This window comes from Schistocerca americana, chromosome X (assembly GCF_021461395.2).
Source record: "Schistocerca americana isolate TAMUIC-IGC-003095 chromosome X, iqSchAmer2.1, whole genome shotgun sequence".
Lineage (NCBI taxonomy): Eukaryota > Metazoa > Arthropoda > Insecta > Orthoptera > Acrididae > Schistocerca > Schistocerca americana.
Genome location: NC_060130.1, coordinates 666,332,298 through 666,350,523, shown reverse-complemented (window position 1 = coordinate 666,350,523; position 18,226 = coordinate 666,332,298). Strand labels below are relative to the sequence as shown.

At 43.7% G+C, this 18,226-nt stretch overlaps 1 protein-coding gene across 1 annotated transcript in view; it reads right to left on the bottom strand.

Annotated features, from left to right (window-relative positions):
* Positions 1-18,226, bottom strand: part of LOC124555287 (pyruvate dehydrogenase (acetyl-transferring) kinase, mitochondrial) — a 372,705-nt gene that overhangs the window by 122,080 nt on the left and 232,399 nt on the right. The window lies entirely within an intron of this gene.

The window sequence follows — 18,226 nt, the reverse complement described above, 5'->3', positions numbered from 1 at the left end:
GAGAAAACAGGAAGAATTTGTGTGGAACTATGAAAAAAATAAGCAAAATATACAAACTGAGTAGTCCATGTGCAAGATAGGCAAATTTTACTTTATTTTCGTAAAGTTACGATCTGTCCGTTCATTCATTGACGTCTGTGTTAACTGTAATAAGTTTAGTGTCAGTGTTTTGCGACCGCACCGCAAAACCGTGCGATTAGTAGACGAAAGGGCGTGCCTCTCCAATAGGAACCGAAAACATTTGATCGCAAGGTCATAGGTCAACCGATTCCTCCACAGGAAAACACGTCTGATATATTCTTTACGACACTGGTGACGGCATGTGCGTCACATGACAGGAATATGTTGTCGACCCACCTAACTTGCACACTTGGCGAATGGGTAAAAAGATTCTTCTACCTTGCCCAATTTAGGTTTTCTTGTGGATGTGATAATCACTCCCAAAAAAGTGATTAAAACATAAGAGTTTGTCACATAAACTGCAACAAATGAATGCAACAGTTTCACAGTCGCACAGTTTTCCCTGTGCTCTGTCAAAACATATGTTTTTTACGTTTTCAAACGTTTCCGCACGTAGACCGTCAAATCCTGCATATTTCCAAGCAAATCTGAACATGTCCTGGAATTTTGGAGAGCGAAGTTGATTATGTGTGAGTGCCTGAACTTTGATAATTATCTGAAAATAAAAACTTTTCACTCGAGAAAAGATTTGAACTAAGGACCTCTCGTTCCGCAGCTGCTCACGCTAACCACGGGACCACGGCGCTTGTAAGCTTACACTCTCCTTGATGTTGCCTACCTTGCGCATGGACTACTCAGTTTGTATATTTTGCTTATTTTTTTCATAGTTCCACACAACTTCTTCCTGTTTTCTCGATTGATCTGTGTTCAGTTTTTTAATGCCTATCCTTGTGCCAACTTATAACTAAATCTGAGGGGGGTGCGATGGGGAGGTTCCCTTGTTAGAAGATGCAACAAGTCCACTGAAGAGACAGCTTACACTACACTCGTTCGTCCTCTGTTAGAGTATTGCTGCGCGGTGTGGGATCCTTACCAGGTGGGATTGACGGAGGACATCGAAAGGGTGCAAAAAAGGGCAGCTCGTTTTGTATTATCACGTAATAGGGGAGAGAGTGTGGCAGATGTGATACGCGAGTTGGGATGGAAGTCATTAAAGCAAAGACGTTTTTCGTCGCGGCGAGATCTATTTATGAAATTTCAGTCACCAACTTTCTCTTCAGAATGCGAAAATATTTTGTTGACCCCAACCTACATAGGTAGGAATGATCATCAAAATAAAATAAGAGAAATCAGAGCTCGAACAGAAAGGTTTAGGTTTTCGTTTTTCCCGCGCGCTGTTCGGGAGTGGAATGGTAGGGAGATAGTATGATTGTGATTCGATGAACCCTCTGCCAAGCACTTAAATGTGAATTGCAGAGTAATCATGTAGATGTAGATGTACTGAGTCAGGTAGGTCTTCAACTTCTTCCATGAGGAAGAGTCTTAGGCGATATTCAGGCAGTTCACACCAGTTATCTTCCGCAGATCTTCCTCGTGGTCTGTCTGTCTCTTGGATTCCGTTCCAGCACCACATTTGTCTTGAGCTATCATTCTTTCTACATATTTCTTTAGAATTTAGGTTGTAGTAACACGCTGATCTGTAGCGTATCTCAGTCCGGAACCGCGCGACTGCTACGGTCGCAGGTTCGAATCCTGCCTCGGGCATGGATGTGTGTGATGTCCTTAGCTTAGTTAGGTTTAAGTAGTTCTAAGTTCAAGGGGACTGATGACCACAGATGTTAAGTCCCATAGTGCTGAGAGCCATTTGAACCATTTCGTAGCGTATCTCGAGGTCTAGGTTAGGCTGAGAGGTGAAAATTTGGGTGCGAGTTGTTGATGCGGACGAATACCTGTCATTCTCGTTACGACGCATGTACTATTACAATGGATTTAGAATATTGGTTTCGTGTCCGCCATTGCGATGAGACCATGGGCCAAAGCAGACGGAGGTATCGGTAGGTTAAACATCTCCAATTTTCATTCCCTCTTTAAGTAACTCCTTTTCAAGCATTAATGATTTCAGCAATTAAAACAATGATCTGTGACTATTTGTGTGTATTTCTGAAACTTTATGCTATAATTGTTTATTTTCAGCCCTCCAATCTAAGATGGGTAGAATACATTATTTGTGAGTCATTCACTTTTAAGAGCCTGTGATTAAGAAAATGTTTCCTTACCTATAGATCATTATGACATATGTATTTCAAATAGTACAGAAACATTGCAGAAACGTAATACAGAATATTTATAACATACTTTATTTAAAAACTATAGTTACCAGTTTTTCTAAAGCCTCGTGTTACAGCGTTTTACAGATGTGCTGCCTTAAGATAAACAAGAATTAACTGCTTGATATGTGCAAAAGCAACGAAATTTTTTAAATGTAAGTTCTAATTAACATTTTTCACGGGAAAAATGAGACAATGAAATGAATGGAAAACTTGGGCATAAAGTCATCCTTAAATTTTTCAGTGGTGTATTTTATTAATCAATGTACATTTCGGAGCAGAGCGTCATCTCTCAGACGTTTGTTGGCTACCGTAGGCCACATCTTGTGACGTATTTTATTCGGCATTTATAAGGTATCTGTGAATTTTGCTGCTTTCTGTTGCATATGACATCGCAATGAATCAAATGCCACGAGGAAGATACATTCTTGCGATGTTACATACAATAGAATGCAGCAAAACTCAGCGATGTATTTGAACTAGGAAAGCCGTCGATAACCCCAAAAATTTGTCCTAACCCTACAGATCTTTATTTCATATAGTCTGGATGCACTCGGTATAGTCTTGCCTTTCCCTGACCTATGTACCAGCTCACTCAGCCAATTACGAAGAGTGAAACAGTTTAGCTTGGACTCTGGGGCACGACACTACTAAACTTTTCCATACGTGCAAAACTTTGGCCACGTAAAGGTCACATTAACTGTGCAAAACAATACCAAATTTGAACACAGACTGAACGAAAACTTTTGGATTGTAGGATTCGACGTGGAATAAAATTAGACACAAGCCACTGCTATAACATAGAAGGCAATTTATCTAATTGTCTATTCTGCCGATTTTTATAGTAAGTCGTGCTGTATTTCAGCAGGTACTTAAAATAATGCTGTTGCCAGAAATACTGTCACCATGACCTCCTTTTTAAGACAATGCCTTGTAATATCAACTACGTATTTTCTACCAGCTCTTCTGAAAATCCAGTGATGCTCTTAATGACGTCTACGAACATATTTTTTCTTGTCTCCTCTTTCTCCCAAAGACCTACCATTTTTAATACACCGTAATACATTCGGACGTGGCTTACAGATTCTCCAGTTGCTGAAGTAAAGTTCTCTCTTAATTTACTTACTTTAGCACTATCCTACTTCTTTCTTTGTCCAATTCAGATATCTCAACATTTTTCTGCTCCCACCAACTGAGTCCTTGCCCACTTCCCTACTGTTCAGTACTGACAGCCTCATAATAATGTCATACAGGCGATCCTTTCAGGATACAGCCTTTCTTGTTGATGCTGAGGCTGTCATTGTTGCTTCGGAATGTGTCGTTATACTTCAAAAACACTTCACAGGATCGACTTCTCGTAACATTGAGGCGATGATGTTGACAATCAAGATCCAACGCAACACCCGGTAGACTCAATACCATTTAGCACCGAGAAAAGCTCTTATACAGCACAACTTTAAAAAAATTGTCAGCAATGACCTTTATAGCATTAGCCCGGTATCATGAAAGAGTATTTTGAGGGAAGTATGAAAGGTTTAATTAAGATCGACATTCGAAACACTCTTCACCCGACTAGGATTCTTGTGTTTTAAAGCTGAGCCAAGACAATTCGAGGAAAAAGAAGGAAAAGAAATAAGGCAAACCAGTGGAAAGTCACGTTGTAAATGGACAATTATCGTGAATGGCGGAAGACTACTACTGGGAAGCGTTCACGGACATGCGTACAAAGAGGATCGTTACAACGGAGACGCTCTTTCTAGCAGGCTGGCTGCGGTGCTCTTCCGACCTCCGTTCTTTACCCGCAGAAGCTTACTGCACTGCATGTACTCCTGGAACTCGACATGGAATCTTCAGAACTTTCTGCCACTCAGTGTACCCATACTTTCTGAAAACATAACGCGTAATTCCTCTTCGCCGAGAATTATACAACCAAGGAACTATTTTATTACGGAGGATAAAAAACTTTTCTTTATTATCATTGGTTAATCGCTACCAGCTAAATTTTTACTATTTACGAATGATTTCAAAGCGCCATAGTCTTCATCCTCAGACACAGAGTCTGATAATCGGTATATTCTGCAATTGCAGCTTCATATAGTATTCCTACACGGCTACTTGCCAGAAATTAACTACAAACATCTGCAATGTCCAGAAGCTCTCTCTAGCTAATTGTGTATGGTGAAGATACACATCCTTCGTCAGTGCATCACTTAAGATCAAGAGCAGTGGTTCTCAACCAGAGGCTAACGACCACCTGAGGGGTAACATGAACTTTTCTGAGAGATAAAAACAGAAAGGTTCCATTGTGTTTCGGTCGCGAAACTAAATTATTTCAAATGACCATTACTATTATCACTATTTCTTATGGTTATAATACTGATAACGCAAGTTACCAGCCATCACACTTTCTAAAGTATACTAGCATTAATGAGTGACGCACTGTGGTGAAGGTTTCAGCCTATGAAACGAATGTGTGAGCATCTTCTCCTTCACGTAGTATTTTTACCATGCGTATATGAAAGTAGAAACTGATACATATCACATAGGTTTTGCATATCTATTAAAAATGCTTTTCCCGAGTTGTAGGTAGTTCCTGCAATGGACCAGAAATTGCTTCATTATTCGCTTCACAGCAAATGAACGAAGTAATGCAAACCACAAAACAACAGTAACTATATAATGGTTACTGCATTACTGTAGGGCTTGAACAGTTTGGTTTTCCAGACTTCGGTTTTCAAGTTGAGTGTTAACTGAACGTTTTTTTCTTATTTCGTGTAATAAAAATCAGCCGCATTCACTCTTTTCCCAAAAGTCCCACCTCGACCAATTTCAGTCGGCGTTGCAAATTAGAACAGATGTACAACCTTCCTCAGTGGCTTCGAAACAAGTCCCTTACAGTAACTCTAATATTGCACGATACTACAATAAGAACTCGGGAACTATATTCCACAGAACTATTTATTACACGTCGTTTACGAACAGGATGTATATCCAGCAAAAGTGAGACAACAATAACTCACTCACTAACTTCTCGACAAAATCGAAGCTCCCCTAACGATTAATAAAAGTCCTATACGTAACAGCTTATGTAAATTCTATATAAAACGCGGGCGTTCCTGGGAACTGCGATAGCCTTGAACATTAGTAGCCAGATGCACGAGCCTATCTCGCTCCGGCGATGCACCGTGCCCTGCGTCTATTATCCAGTGACACGTAACATAAATAAAAACACCTAGAACCGTTCGGCCACACCGGCCGGCCACCGGTACCAGTTGACTAATTGACTCAACAGTTCGTGGTTTAATAAAATACCTACAAACACAAAATATCACTTATCTTTCGCCAGTTTAAAAATAGGCATCAAGATGTCCAGTCTCCGGGTGAAAGCAAACTTATCCAGGAGAGTCTGACCAAGAAACTTGTACCCATAAAGTTACCACAACTTTGTTCCTAATTCTTTCATCTTTTTTCTTCAGAGAGAGCAATAATACACATTGCAGGAGTGTATACAACTGTTCTGTTAAATTTCCAGATGTGCAGAAAAGAAGCGTATCTTCGCCTCCGAAATACGGCTCTGCACAGAGCTTCTCTCATCTGCAGCTGCACACAGACCGCTTATTAAGGAAGTAGAACAATGTCTCCCCTCTCCCCGGCGTCATTTCTTGATTACTTGGTGATCTCCCGTTCCGAGAGCGTGTAGCCAGCTATTAGCGGAACCAAACGATGAAAATTAAAGAGTCTACTGACAAAGACCAGATCTTTGACACTTAAAAGGTATCTAAAGTTCCTTGCTTGGTAGTCAATCGACGGTCTGGACGGATTTAGTACAATACATGATTTACTGGTAGAGAACGAGGAAATGAAATGAAATTATCGTATGACATTGATGGCCGGGAGGCACCTAGGGAAGTTCGGCCACCGAGCTGCATGTCTTTTCAGTTTACGCCACACTGGGCGACTTGCGTGTCGACGATGATAAAATAATGATCAGGATAACACAACACTCAGACCACTAGCGGAGAAAATCTTCGGCCCGACCGGGAATCAAACCCGGGCCCGCTGTATGGCAGTCAAGACGCGCTGAGGATCTGAAAGATATTCATCGACCAAAGATTCGATAATTTATCATAAAGCTGAGTTTTGTTCACGTTTAAAACGTGATGGAGTAGAGCATACAAGATAGCGTTTGTGGACGCACCCAGCATTCTGCCATGCCCGCGTGGGATTCCGCACAAGAGTGCGCTCAGATCTGGAGGAAAGTGGGAAAGAATAAGAGGCCGCCGCTGAGCGGCAGATGTGATGCTCAGGAAGGAGCTCTAGGCTATGCAACACAGCTACCACGTTAGAAACCTGACACGTTAAAGTTACCGAAGTCACCTCAGTGGATCAGTTGCTGCCTTATTACAAATTCAGAGGTGACTTTTCAGGCTTCACCGACGGATGACACTGCGCATGTCCCACAAAATTGCATCGAAACCACTGTTCGACATCAACAGGTGGTGGTAACCCGTCGTCACTGCTACAAGACGCGACTGGTGATGCCCGCGCTTTAGCGTCGAAATTATTGAACACCATCGACACAGAGGCCTGCGCAATGGTAGAGTACTGCCTGAACACGGGACATAGCAAGTCTTGTGAGAGAACTGAAGTTCTATCCCTGGCATCACCATCTGGGACTGTACTATAAGGAGGACATACGTAACCGTAAAGCAGATGATCTTATCACCCAGGATGCGGGATTTCAACTGAGCAATGCCAGGAGTTCAGCATTGGGTGCCACGGTAGAAACAAGAACCTCCGATTTCTGACCCGACGCAGCGCACTGCTGAAGTTAATTCAAGTTTTAACCGCAGCAGCGTCCGGCAGCACCGTCACTGCCCTCTACGCACGTGCGGGTCTCTCTCTTCGGCTCCCGGCAAGGGGGCACTGAACGCCAACTGTGAATGCTTCACCGCGCATGCGTAATTCTCGCTCGTGGCCCCGATAAATTTCGACACAGACGCGTTGATAGTAGAGATCAAAAATTAGCTCCGTATACTCGCTTTAAACTCGCCAGCGAGTCCTGTGACGTCATCTCCGGACTCGCCAGTCTCCGTGCGCCAGTAGACTCGACTCTTGAGTCTTCGCCGCAGCCAGCTCGTCACCCGAGTCTGTTGTCGGGTACAAGTGGACTCGCCCGCCTCGCTCAGAAAAGGAGAGCAAGTGTAGCCGCGGACTCGCGGCATTCCCCCTATGTATGCAAGCGTTTTGAAACAAATTACTGTCATTACTCTATAAATTACTATTCATTTGTCTCACACAATCATGATCTCGGGTTTATAACCATACTCAAGTTGAAATGACAAAGTATGTCCGACCTGCCTAAATGACAGAAGCATGTTGTATACCTGTATAACGATTGATCGGTTGGCAATGAATACTGTTCTGTTTATACGTACATTTATGTAAGTATATGGTTCAAATGGCTCTAAGCACTATGGGACTTAACAGCTGAGGTCATCAGTCCCCTAAACTTAGAACTACTTACAGCTAATCAACCTAAAGACATCACACACATCCATGCCCGAGGCAGGATTCGAACCTGCGACCGTAGCAGCCGCGTAGTTCCGGACTGAAGCGCCCAGAACCGCTCGGCCACCGCGGCCGGCTATATAACTAGATAAAACTTTTTCGAAGAATGCTGTAAGCTCATTTTAATATATGTCTATTCCGAGATTCTAACAATTACGTTGACATACACACACTTTCGAGGCATTACCAAGTCTGTAACGACAGTACCAGATAATGACCTCAGGATGAAGTGCTATCCGTAAATGATGATTGTTAAAATAAATTATAGGAATGAATGACAAGCAACACAACTCGCTGTTAGTCCACAAACGCAAGATGGCATTAACAAGTAGATACTTTGTGTAACAGTGACGTTGCTCTGTGCCCAGTTTTCTTTTGACGAAGCACATATGTTTTCTCATAGTGGAGGTGGAATCAAGAAGAATACAATCATTTTATTTGCATTGGACGAAATTCGTACTGTTTTCGTCTGATTTTGGGGGGGGGGGGGGTATTATAGTGTGAAACTTATTCCAGATATCACTCCTCTTCTAATGGAAAACATTTGCAATTGTGTATTTTGTATCAATTAATTTTCGTCTTACACCCTCCACAGCCTCACAAAACGCACATTCGTTAAAGGCCACCTGATTCCGAAAAAATGTTCAAATGTGTGTGATATCTTATGGGACGTAACTGCTAAGGTCATCAGTCCCTAAGCTTACACACTACTTAACCTAAATTATCCTCAGGACAAACACACACACACACATGCCCGAGGGAGGACTCGAACCTCCGCCGGGACCAGCCGCACAGTCCATGACTGCAGCGCCTAAGACCGCTCGGCTAATCCAGCGCGGCCCAGATTCCGAACTCAGTCATTTCACCCTGTCAGATCTGCTTCAGTAACAGTAAGCCACGACTAGCATTACACTCCTGCACGCTCTAGTAAGAGAGAAAGAGTCGACAAGTAGGAAGCGACCGCAGCGCCACAGTTGCCAGACTCGTCAAACTCGCGGAACTACAGCGGGAACGAAGGAAGCCGGCCAACACTGATGTGACATCGACGCTTACTTTGCAAAGTATGCAACCCGAACATTAGACTCGTACTTGCTTCGTTTCTGATTCTAGTGAGTAGCACCAGGCCTGTCTTGCAGTAGTGACAACAGTAATTCCCACCAACTCATGAAGTCTATCAGCGATCTTGATGAAATACTCTGGGATTTGCACTACATTATGCGGCGGCAAACCTGCGAAATGTACACTCATGTTCAGAAAAAACAGAACACCTTGAATGACTAGATATAGGATGTTCATATTCACAGGATATGTACATGAGTGTGTTCTGCAGAAATGATTAACATCTGAACCATTCCGGCCCGCGGGTTCAAGGTCAACATCGATATCGCGGCGCAACACAACCCACCAATAAAACGTGTCTGCGGCTCTCGTTGTCGCTGTAAACCGAAGGTAATGGACCAGTGTGACTTGAGCAGACGTGCAGGATCCCTCGCAGTCTGTATGTGCGAACCGTATCGTCAAATCAATGGGTTTGAAAGAGGGCGCATTATTGACATGAGAGAGTGTGATGCATCCATCCGGGAAATTGCTGCTAGTGTGGGACGAAGTGTTTCTGAAGTGCAATGGGTGTGTGCCGAATTGTTCAAGTAAGGCCGTAGAACACGACGAGATGGGTCAGGTCACACCACCCAACCACCCTCCGAGAAGATCGACTTCAGCCGAATGACACTGCACGACAGATCTGCGTCCTCTTTGGCTCTGGCGCAACAGTGGAACACTGTAACATAACTTTCACTATCAGGGGTGGCAGTCCGTCGTCGTTTATTATGGCATTGGTTACGTGCGCATTGTACACTTCTCCGCCTACTTTTCACGAATGTGCAGAAACATGCTAGACGACAATGGTGTATGGAACGATGTCACTGGGGACAGGAATGGCATTAGATAGTGTTTTCAAACGTATCCAGGTTCTGTTTGTTTGAAAATGATTGCCCCATTTTGGTTAGACGCTGACAGGGGGAGCGGCATCACAGTGACTGCATTCGCACAAGACATACAGCGCCAACTCAAGGCTTTATGGAGTGGGGTGCTATTGGGTACAACATATCACAGTTGGTGCGTTTGCAGAGCAATGTGATCAGTATGACCTACGTGAGTGACATCCTGCGACCCCTAGCCATACCCATTCTGCACAACAACCCAGACGCCAATTTTCAGCAAGACAATGCAACACCATATGTTGCTGCACGAACACGCGCCTTCTTGGTGTAACAGGATATCAGCCTTTTGCCCTGGTCTGCTATATCACCAGACTTGTTACCAATGAAAATGTGTGGGATATGGTGAAACGACAGGTTCAGCTCTGTGATCCAATGTAAACTACCACAGATGAACTTTGGAACCAGATGAATGCAACATGGGTGGCTGTACCACAAGACGCCATTTGTGCCTTATACGCGTCGATGCCATCACACATGAAACAAGTTATCAGGGTCCACAAGGGAACAGGACACATGCTGACCTAGGTGACTGAAATGCTAATCATTTCTGCAGAACATACTATTGTACATGTCCTGTCAATATGAACGTCCTATCTCTAGTTGCTCAATGTGTTGTTTTCATTTTCCTGAACATGAGTGTACTTGCAACAGATCGAAAGGTTTGGGGTTTAATCTTCAGTTGGTCGTCGGATTATTTATTTATTTTATTTATTTTTTTTTTTTTTGCACTTATCGCTTCTCTCCCCTCTGGCAGTGGTTTGTGAATGGGGAAAATGTGAAGTTAACCTATTGTTCTGAGCCCATGTTGAACTCTGTGTTTCCTATGCCTGGGTCAGTTCAAGGGTCTGAAGAATGGCAAGGGTGCACCGACTGCGGAAGAACTGTGTCTTCATAAAGCATTCCGGCGTTCAAAACAAACTCTGGGCTGAGGACAGGATTAGTTTACAAAAGTAGGGTACAGCCGGATTCAAAGCATGTTCTACCTAGCGAGAACGAGGAAGCGCTAAGAAACTCTGTCTATGCCTAGCCATGCGCTGACCTTTCTGGGCTCCTCTATCTTACTTCAGGGAGGACGAGGTTGACCTGCAAGTTCTGTCTTACGTGCTCTACCCACAATTTAAAAAAGCAGGTGTCCTTCACTTAAAAGCAACACACTCGTACCTACTTAAATTCGCACTGCGAGAATAGCATTGAAAGTTAAGACGTTGTGGTGGAGTTAATGTTTGGAAATTCCAGCAGGCGGTAATAAGCGGACACTGTCCATTGTATTGGGGGAGCTACCAAAAAAGATAAAAAGAATATTTCTCTGTCCTCCGTTAGTACGCCATTCGAGCAGATAGGTAGCTGCTCGGCTCTGAGCACTATGGGACTCAACTGCTGAGGTCATTAGTCCCAGGTAGCTGCCTACATCGTAAAAAGATAGTGATAACATGCGCGGAAAGACGAGAGTGGATAAAAACAGCTACTAAAGAAGACACTTCCAACTCAACTGGCAACTGTTGTGCTGTAACACTACACGTGCACAGCGTCTGGCATCCGCTGCATAATAAACATGAAGTGTGTGCCTACAGCTAAGAAAACAAGAAGCAAGTGGATGTGTTTGTGGCACCGCACAACCCAAAATAATTTCAAACAGTGCAGCGAGGGAGACGACGCAGCGGTTAGCACACTGGACTCACTTTTGGGAGTACGACGGTTCAAATCCCTGTCCGGCCATCCAGATCTAGGTTTTCGTGATTTCGCTAAATCGCTCCAGGCAGATGCCAGGGTGGTTCCTTTGAAAATTGCACGCCCAAATTCCTTCCAGATCCCTCTCTAATCTGCGTTTGTGCTTCGTCTCTGAAGTCCTCGCAGTCGATGGGATGTGAAACTATAATCTTCCTTCCTCTTCAAACAACGCTTTGAGGTGGTTTTTCGCAACTTACTGTCTCGCCCGCAGATAGTTCAGAAAGCGCACTCAGTTGTGCATTCAGAAAAATGGGCACTCGCTTGAACACCTTACTCAAATAAATATTCCGCCACCAAAACATCCGTCTGAATACAGACAATTATGTGCAGCACGTTGCATCTACCACTAAAACCCCGAAAGTTGCTAACACACTAACTAAAATTGATTTAAATTCACTTGTTCACAGTTGCTTTAAATACATCAGCTACGCCGGCCGGAGTGGCCGTTCGGCTCTAGGTGCTACAATCAAGAGGCGAGCGACCCCTACGGTCGCAGGTTCGAATCCTGCCTCGGGCATGAATGTGTGTGATGTCCTTAGGTTGGTTAGGTTTAATTAGTTCTAAGTTCTAGGCGACTGATGACCTCAGAAGTTAAGTCGCATAGTGCTCAGAGCCAACCACATCAGCTACACGATTGAAAAACTAACATAACTCGTCGCTGCAGCTCTCTGGAAAATAGCTAAATAAGCTATGTTCATAACTACGCTGAAAGAATATTATTCTCCAGCTATGGAGAAAACACCCTTTCAAACACCGCGAATATCCATTTCTGTGTGTATTTGTAAACCACAATATATATACATTTGTGTCTGCACCATGTTGCTGTACCTTTGTAACTATGAATGTTTTTAATGTAGTTTTCCTGATTTGTCTTTTGCGAGTGCCTCCAGATACTCAAGAACTTCTCAAAGACTCAATAATAAATTGTTGTAGTAGTAGTAGTAGTAGTAGTGGTGCAAGAAGGGCGGAGAGGGAGCTAGCTCTCCCGTGGAAAGTTCTGGGGCACTATTGTACTTATATGAATCCGCAGCTGTGAACATATTACATAAACTGAAGGTGGAGGGAGGAGAAAGGATAGGAAAGGAAACGAAAGGAACTATTCATATGAACTGCATCGGGGCTTTATGCGGAATCAGCGGCGACGAGTGAAAATGTGTGCGGGACCGGGATTCGAACCCAAGATCTCCTGCTTACCGGACAGTTGCGTTAACCACTGCACCATGCGGAAAGGCAACTCCCACCTAGCACCACCTATCCGCAGTCCCCATCCGTGTCCTCCATGTTTGCTACTTTGAGATTCCCACAGGAGGTCGAACGTGACTGTGCATCCGCACTGATGGTGGTGGATTCATTGCCCATCGAATTGAATCAGTTATATGAATGTGTCGTGTCTGGTCTTTCAGACCCACCACCTTTAGTGCTGATGCAAAATTACGTTAGACCTCCTGCGGGAATCTCAATGTAGCTAACATGGGAATATGGGTCGGCTACGACGCGTGCCGAGACAGGGTTTATTGCAATTGCGCGGACTATGTCCGGATGGTGGAGTAGTTAACGCAACTACCTAATAAGCAGGAGATCGCTGCCCGGCTCACATTTTCACTCATCGTCGCTGGTTCCGCATAAAGTCCCGATGCAGCTGACATCAACAGTTCCTTACCTTTCCTTTCCTTTCTACTCCCTCCACCTTCAATTTACATAATAACTATTGCACCTGTTTACGTACATAACGTCTCCTCTACGAACTAGTGTAGTTCAGTGCGTCTTGACAAGTCATCGGAATTACACATTACTTAGCAAGAGCAAATAAATAATTATTAGAGAAGTTCGTTTTTCACTTCACCAGCTGTATTTACTGAAGATACAGAAAACTACACATGTTCTCGTTACAAAATATTTTGGCAATTATCGATGCTTAAGCTGGGCCCGTGTAATAAATAGCGTGCTGTATCGTATGTGAAGCTACATATCTAATTCTGATATGAAGCCATCATACAACCGTTATTTAAGCAATGTTGAGGATATTCAACCCAGTTGCCAATCGTGTGATTATTGACACAACATGTTTCGGTACAACATTATCCCATTTTCAAGTGCTAAATGCAAGGAAACCAGACAAAACAATCCTCCTCATACCGTCAGACATATAGGGATTACAGACGTCCTGAGTTATAACCTACCTTAAGTTTTTTATGCCATTAGTTTACGTTTCATGATTTGAGTTGACAATGCACGTGAGCAGCTCGTTTTTAAGTTGACGAGACCTAATGGCAAAAAAAAAATTTTAAAGGTATGTTATAACTCACGTCGTTTGTAATCCCTGGGTACGAGGAACATTGTTTTATCTGGTTTCCTTGTTTTTAGCAGTTGAAAATGGGATAATGTTGTTCCGAAACATGCTGTGGCAATAATCACACGATTGACAACTGGAATGAATATCCTCAATACGGAGTGGCCGCGCGGTTAGAGGCGCCATATCACGGATTGCGCGGCCACTCCCGTCAGAGGTTCGAGTCCTCCCTCGGGCATGGGTGTGTGTGTGTTATTACCATAAGTTGGTTTAGGTTAGTTTAAGTAGTGTGTAAGTCTAGGGATCGATTATCCCAGCAGTTTGGTCCCTTAGGAATGCACACACATTTGAACATTTTTTATCCTCAATATTTAATTCTGACTTAGGAAGGCAGCAAGAGCCTGTCATCTACGATAGGAGCATGCCTAATAAGGCACAGTGGTGTTCAAAAGAACTGCTTTCCTGCTCAACAATACGGAATTACATGAAAATAAATATTATAGTACAGTCTTCCTCTGATGAATATATGAACTACGTCACTGTCATGTATTTCCTGCTGAAGACATCTCTGAAGTCTAAATTATCGTTTGTGTGTACACTTCGCAGCATCACGAGAGATTCAACACAACAGACGCATACTTAGGTGGAATGCATATCAGGTCAAGAATGGGAAGGCAGTGGGAACGAGCCATTCCAACCGTAGGTGTGAGAACAAAATACAGTTTGTGGTCAGGGACGAGTATAAGCCTGCAGATTACAACAGTAGTTCCTCTATTAGGATTGCGGGTGTATCTCTCTCTTTCCTGGAGTTATTCAAGTGTTTTATGCCTGTACATGACAACACCCGGTGATACAGGAATTTCCGTTATTATACTTCTACGGACGAAAGCTTTACCTCGATCTGGTCTAGCTCAGCTTTCCGTCACGAAACCTAACTACACCAGCAAATCTACAACCCGAATAAAAATAACATCAGAAATCATTTTGGAAAGGTCATTCACCGAAATTGACAGTTGCATGGCTGGTGAATGCCAAGAGCTCGTCTACCAACTACCAGCATCGATCAGGTAAAGGGAGTGGGAAACTTTCAGTCAGACTCTGTATGTCGTCTAAGACAGAAAAATAGCAACGTATCGTCAGTAATGCTTAGTGTTTCAGAACCTGACCAGATGATTCATACTGAAAATGATAACTACATTGTTTGGTAGAGAACTGCGAGAGTTTTGCGATAAAAATGCTAGAAGCGGATTCGCCGCGAGATGACCAACATCTCTGTCGTATGGTAACGACGAAACACGCTGCTTATTCATAGCGAAGTTTTACCAAAATGATGGGGAGATTCTGAAACTGTAGTTCCTGAAGACTGGTATCACCTGCTGTGAAGAAGACTTATGTGATGAGACCTCTCGGACCAGAAATGCCTCGCTCTTCATTCCGAAACCGCAGTCGGTGTCGATCACACTGACGATAAATTGTATAACTACATGGGTTAAAATTCTTTCAATGGCAGCCATTCATTCATGCATTAGTGATTAGGTAGATGAGCAGGATACCAAGTGCCGAATGCGAGAAGGATTTTCATGGCGTCACACTGGATAGTTGCAAACGCACTGGCCTTTTCAACAGCATCAGGGGAACATTTGGTAGCGCAAGTCATAGTTTCTTCAGCGTCCCTGTCATGGCCTATCCCAATAAGACCACATTTAACAACTCCTCGTCGTTTAGTGCAATGTGTACAGCATCTTTGCAGCCAATTTCTTTAGCAAAACGTCTCAACGACGGAAAACACACGAAGGGATGGCCTTACACCAGCTGATCGATCAAGAACCTGCTCGAGTCATTAAGAATAAAATGTGTGTCCTGACACGAAGCACTCCAAGAAGGATCTAGAACAGTGGTTCCCAACATGAGGGCAATTACCCTGGGGCATAAAATTAAGGGGTAAAACAGAAAGGTTCAGTTGTATTTCGGGCACAAAAGTAAGCAACTTTTTTAAAAAAATTCTCTATTTTGTAAGATTGTAATAATAATTACATAAGTTACCAATAATTGCATTTTTTATTTCAAATTCTAGCACTAACGTGTGAAACAATGTGGTGGATGCTGTAGCTTGCGAAATGAATTATGGACATCTTCTTCGCCTTATTCACCCACTACATACATACATTGCACTTTCTACCACGCACATGGGACAGTAAAACTGAGGCATATATGTCACATATGCTTAAGTATCTCATGAAAATGCCTTCTCCGGTTTGAAAGTACACCGGTGTCCAAAATTAAATCAACAAAAGAAAATTTTGAAAGGTTGCGTTATTTTGGCGCAAAATAGTATAAATAGGTGATAGTAAAGTAGAAACAATGTAAAAAAACACAGAACGCAAACAACTACAACATGAATAACTGCAGACAAAAACGTTCTTCGTTGAAACTTCCTGGCAGATTAAAACTGTGTGCCCGACCGAGACTCGAACTCGGGACCTTTGCCTTTCGCGGGCAAGTACTCTACCATCTGAGCTACCGAAGCATGACTCACGCCCGGTACTCACAGCTTTACTTCTGCCAGTATCTCGCCTCCTACCTTCCAAACTTTACAGAAGCTCTCCTGCGAACCTTGCAGAACTAGCACTCCTGAAAGAAAGGATATAGCGGAGACATGGCTTAGCCACGTTCTTCGTTTCTTCCAACTTCGGATTTGCACATACATTCCGACAACTGGTTAATGTGCTCAGTATTGGGTGTGACCACCTCTGGCAGTAATACAGGCCTGACAACGACGGGGCATGCTGTGAATGATGGCGTCAGTCTCATGTTGTGGCAGTAACGCCCATCCTTCTTGCAGAGCTGCTCGCAGACTTGGAGAGTGGTTGGTGGATGCTGAAGTGATGCAAGCCGTCTCCCTAGTGCATCCCAGATACGCTCTATGAGTTTCAAATCGGGAGAGCGAGCAGGCGACGCCATGCGTCCAACACCTTCCGTTTCCAAGAAAACATCAGACACCTGTGCTCTATGAGGTCGAGCATTATCGTCCTTCAATACGTCTGGGACCACAGCACCTCGCAACAACTGCAAATGAGGTCCCAAAATCACGTCACGATACCTGACCGCATTTAAACTTTGCCGATTCACCCGTACAAATTCGTGAAGAGGGATTAGAATGGTAAAATAAATCCCCGCCACACCATTACGGATCCTCCTCGTTCTCGGTCTCTCTCCGCAATTTTTGGGCCCCGAAATCGTGTTCCATGTCCCCTATAGATACGAATCCATCGATACTCAGTCTCCAGACTAAAACGGGATTCATCCGTGAAAAGAACTTTGGCCCACTGTTCGACGTCCAGGTGGCATATTGATGACTCCACTCTAGACGTGCTCTTCTGTGAAGGCGCTAAACATACAGCACGTCTCCGACAACAAAGACAACTCTGAAAAAGTCTTGTGCACACCGTTTGCCTCGATACAACACGTCCAGTGGATGCCGCGAGCTCTCATGCCAGTTGCCATGCAGTACTAAGGCGGTAATGTCGTGACCTTACAGCCAAATAACGGTCCTCTCTTCTGAAGCCACACGTGATCGGCCCTGCCCTTGTCTTCGGGATACAGTTTTGGTCTCCATGAACTGTCGCCACATCCGAGAAACGACAGAACGATTCACATTAAACCATCAAGCCAAATCAGTTTGCTACTGTTCGCCTTCCTTTCTCTCTATGGCCCTCCACCGGAGAGAGTCTTGGTAGGCATCTTCTCTGTGCCATACTGGACCGTCTGTGACTATGTACACAGCAATTGTGGATGTGGGGCTACTCAGCAAACACTAGCTCGTTTCATAGGTACCCGGACGTCATGGTTGCCCGTTGACCGGAATGACCTCTTCCACGCAGAAGACGACCGTACGGACATCTGGTTGATAGTTTGTATTATCGTGAATTACACACAGAACGGGGAAACAACGGTTTGTTGCTTTAATCTTGAACGCCAGTGTAGTACATCAAAAATTGCTTCAGTCTTCATTTCGCAAGAATAAAGGTAATAATTGACCGCAAAACAATAACTATTCAGTGGCTCATACACTGCTGTTAGATCTACACATTATTATTATTATTAATAGTGGGAGCGGTGATACACGAAGCATTGATTGCAGAAGTCTTCCAGTTCCTGCCATTTAAAAAGCAAGAAGTCACGCAATCAAGTGATTTTTAAAAATTAAGTATAGTGCACGCATTTTAACTTGGTTAATTTTAAATGGAGATGCAGGTTGTGAGTGAAGCGAGTGCCGCTAGGAAGAGGAGTGATTCAGAGTAGTATGTCTTGTAACAAGGGGTCTGCTCTCAACGTGGATAGTTGGCTTT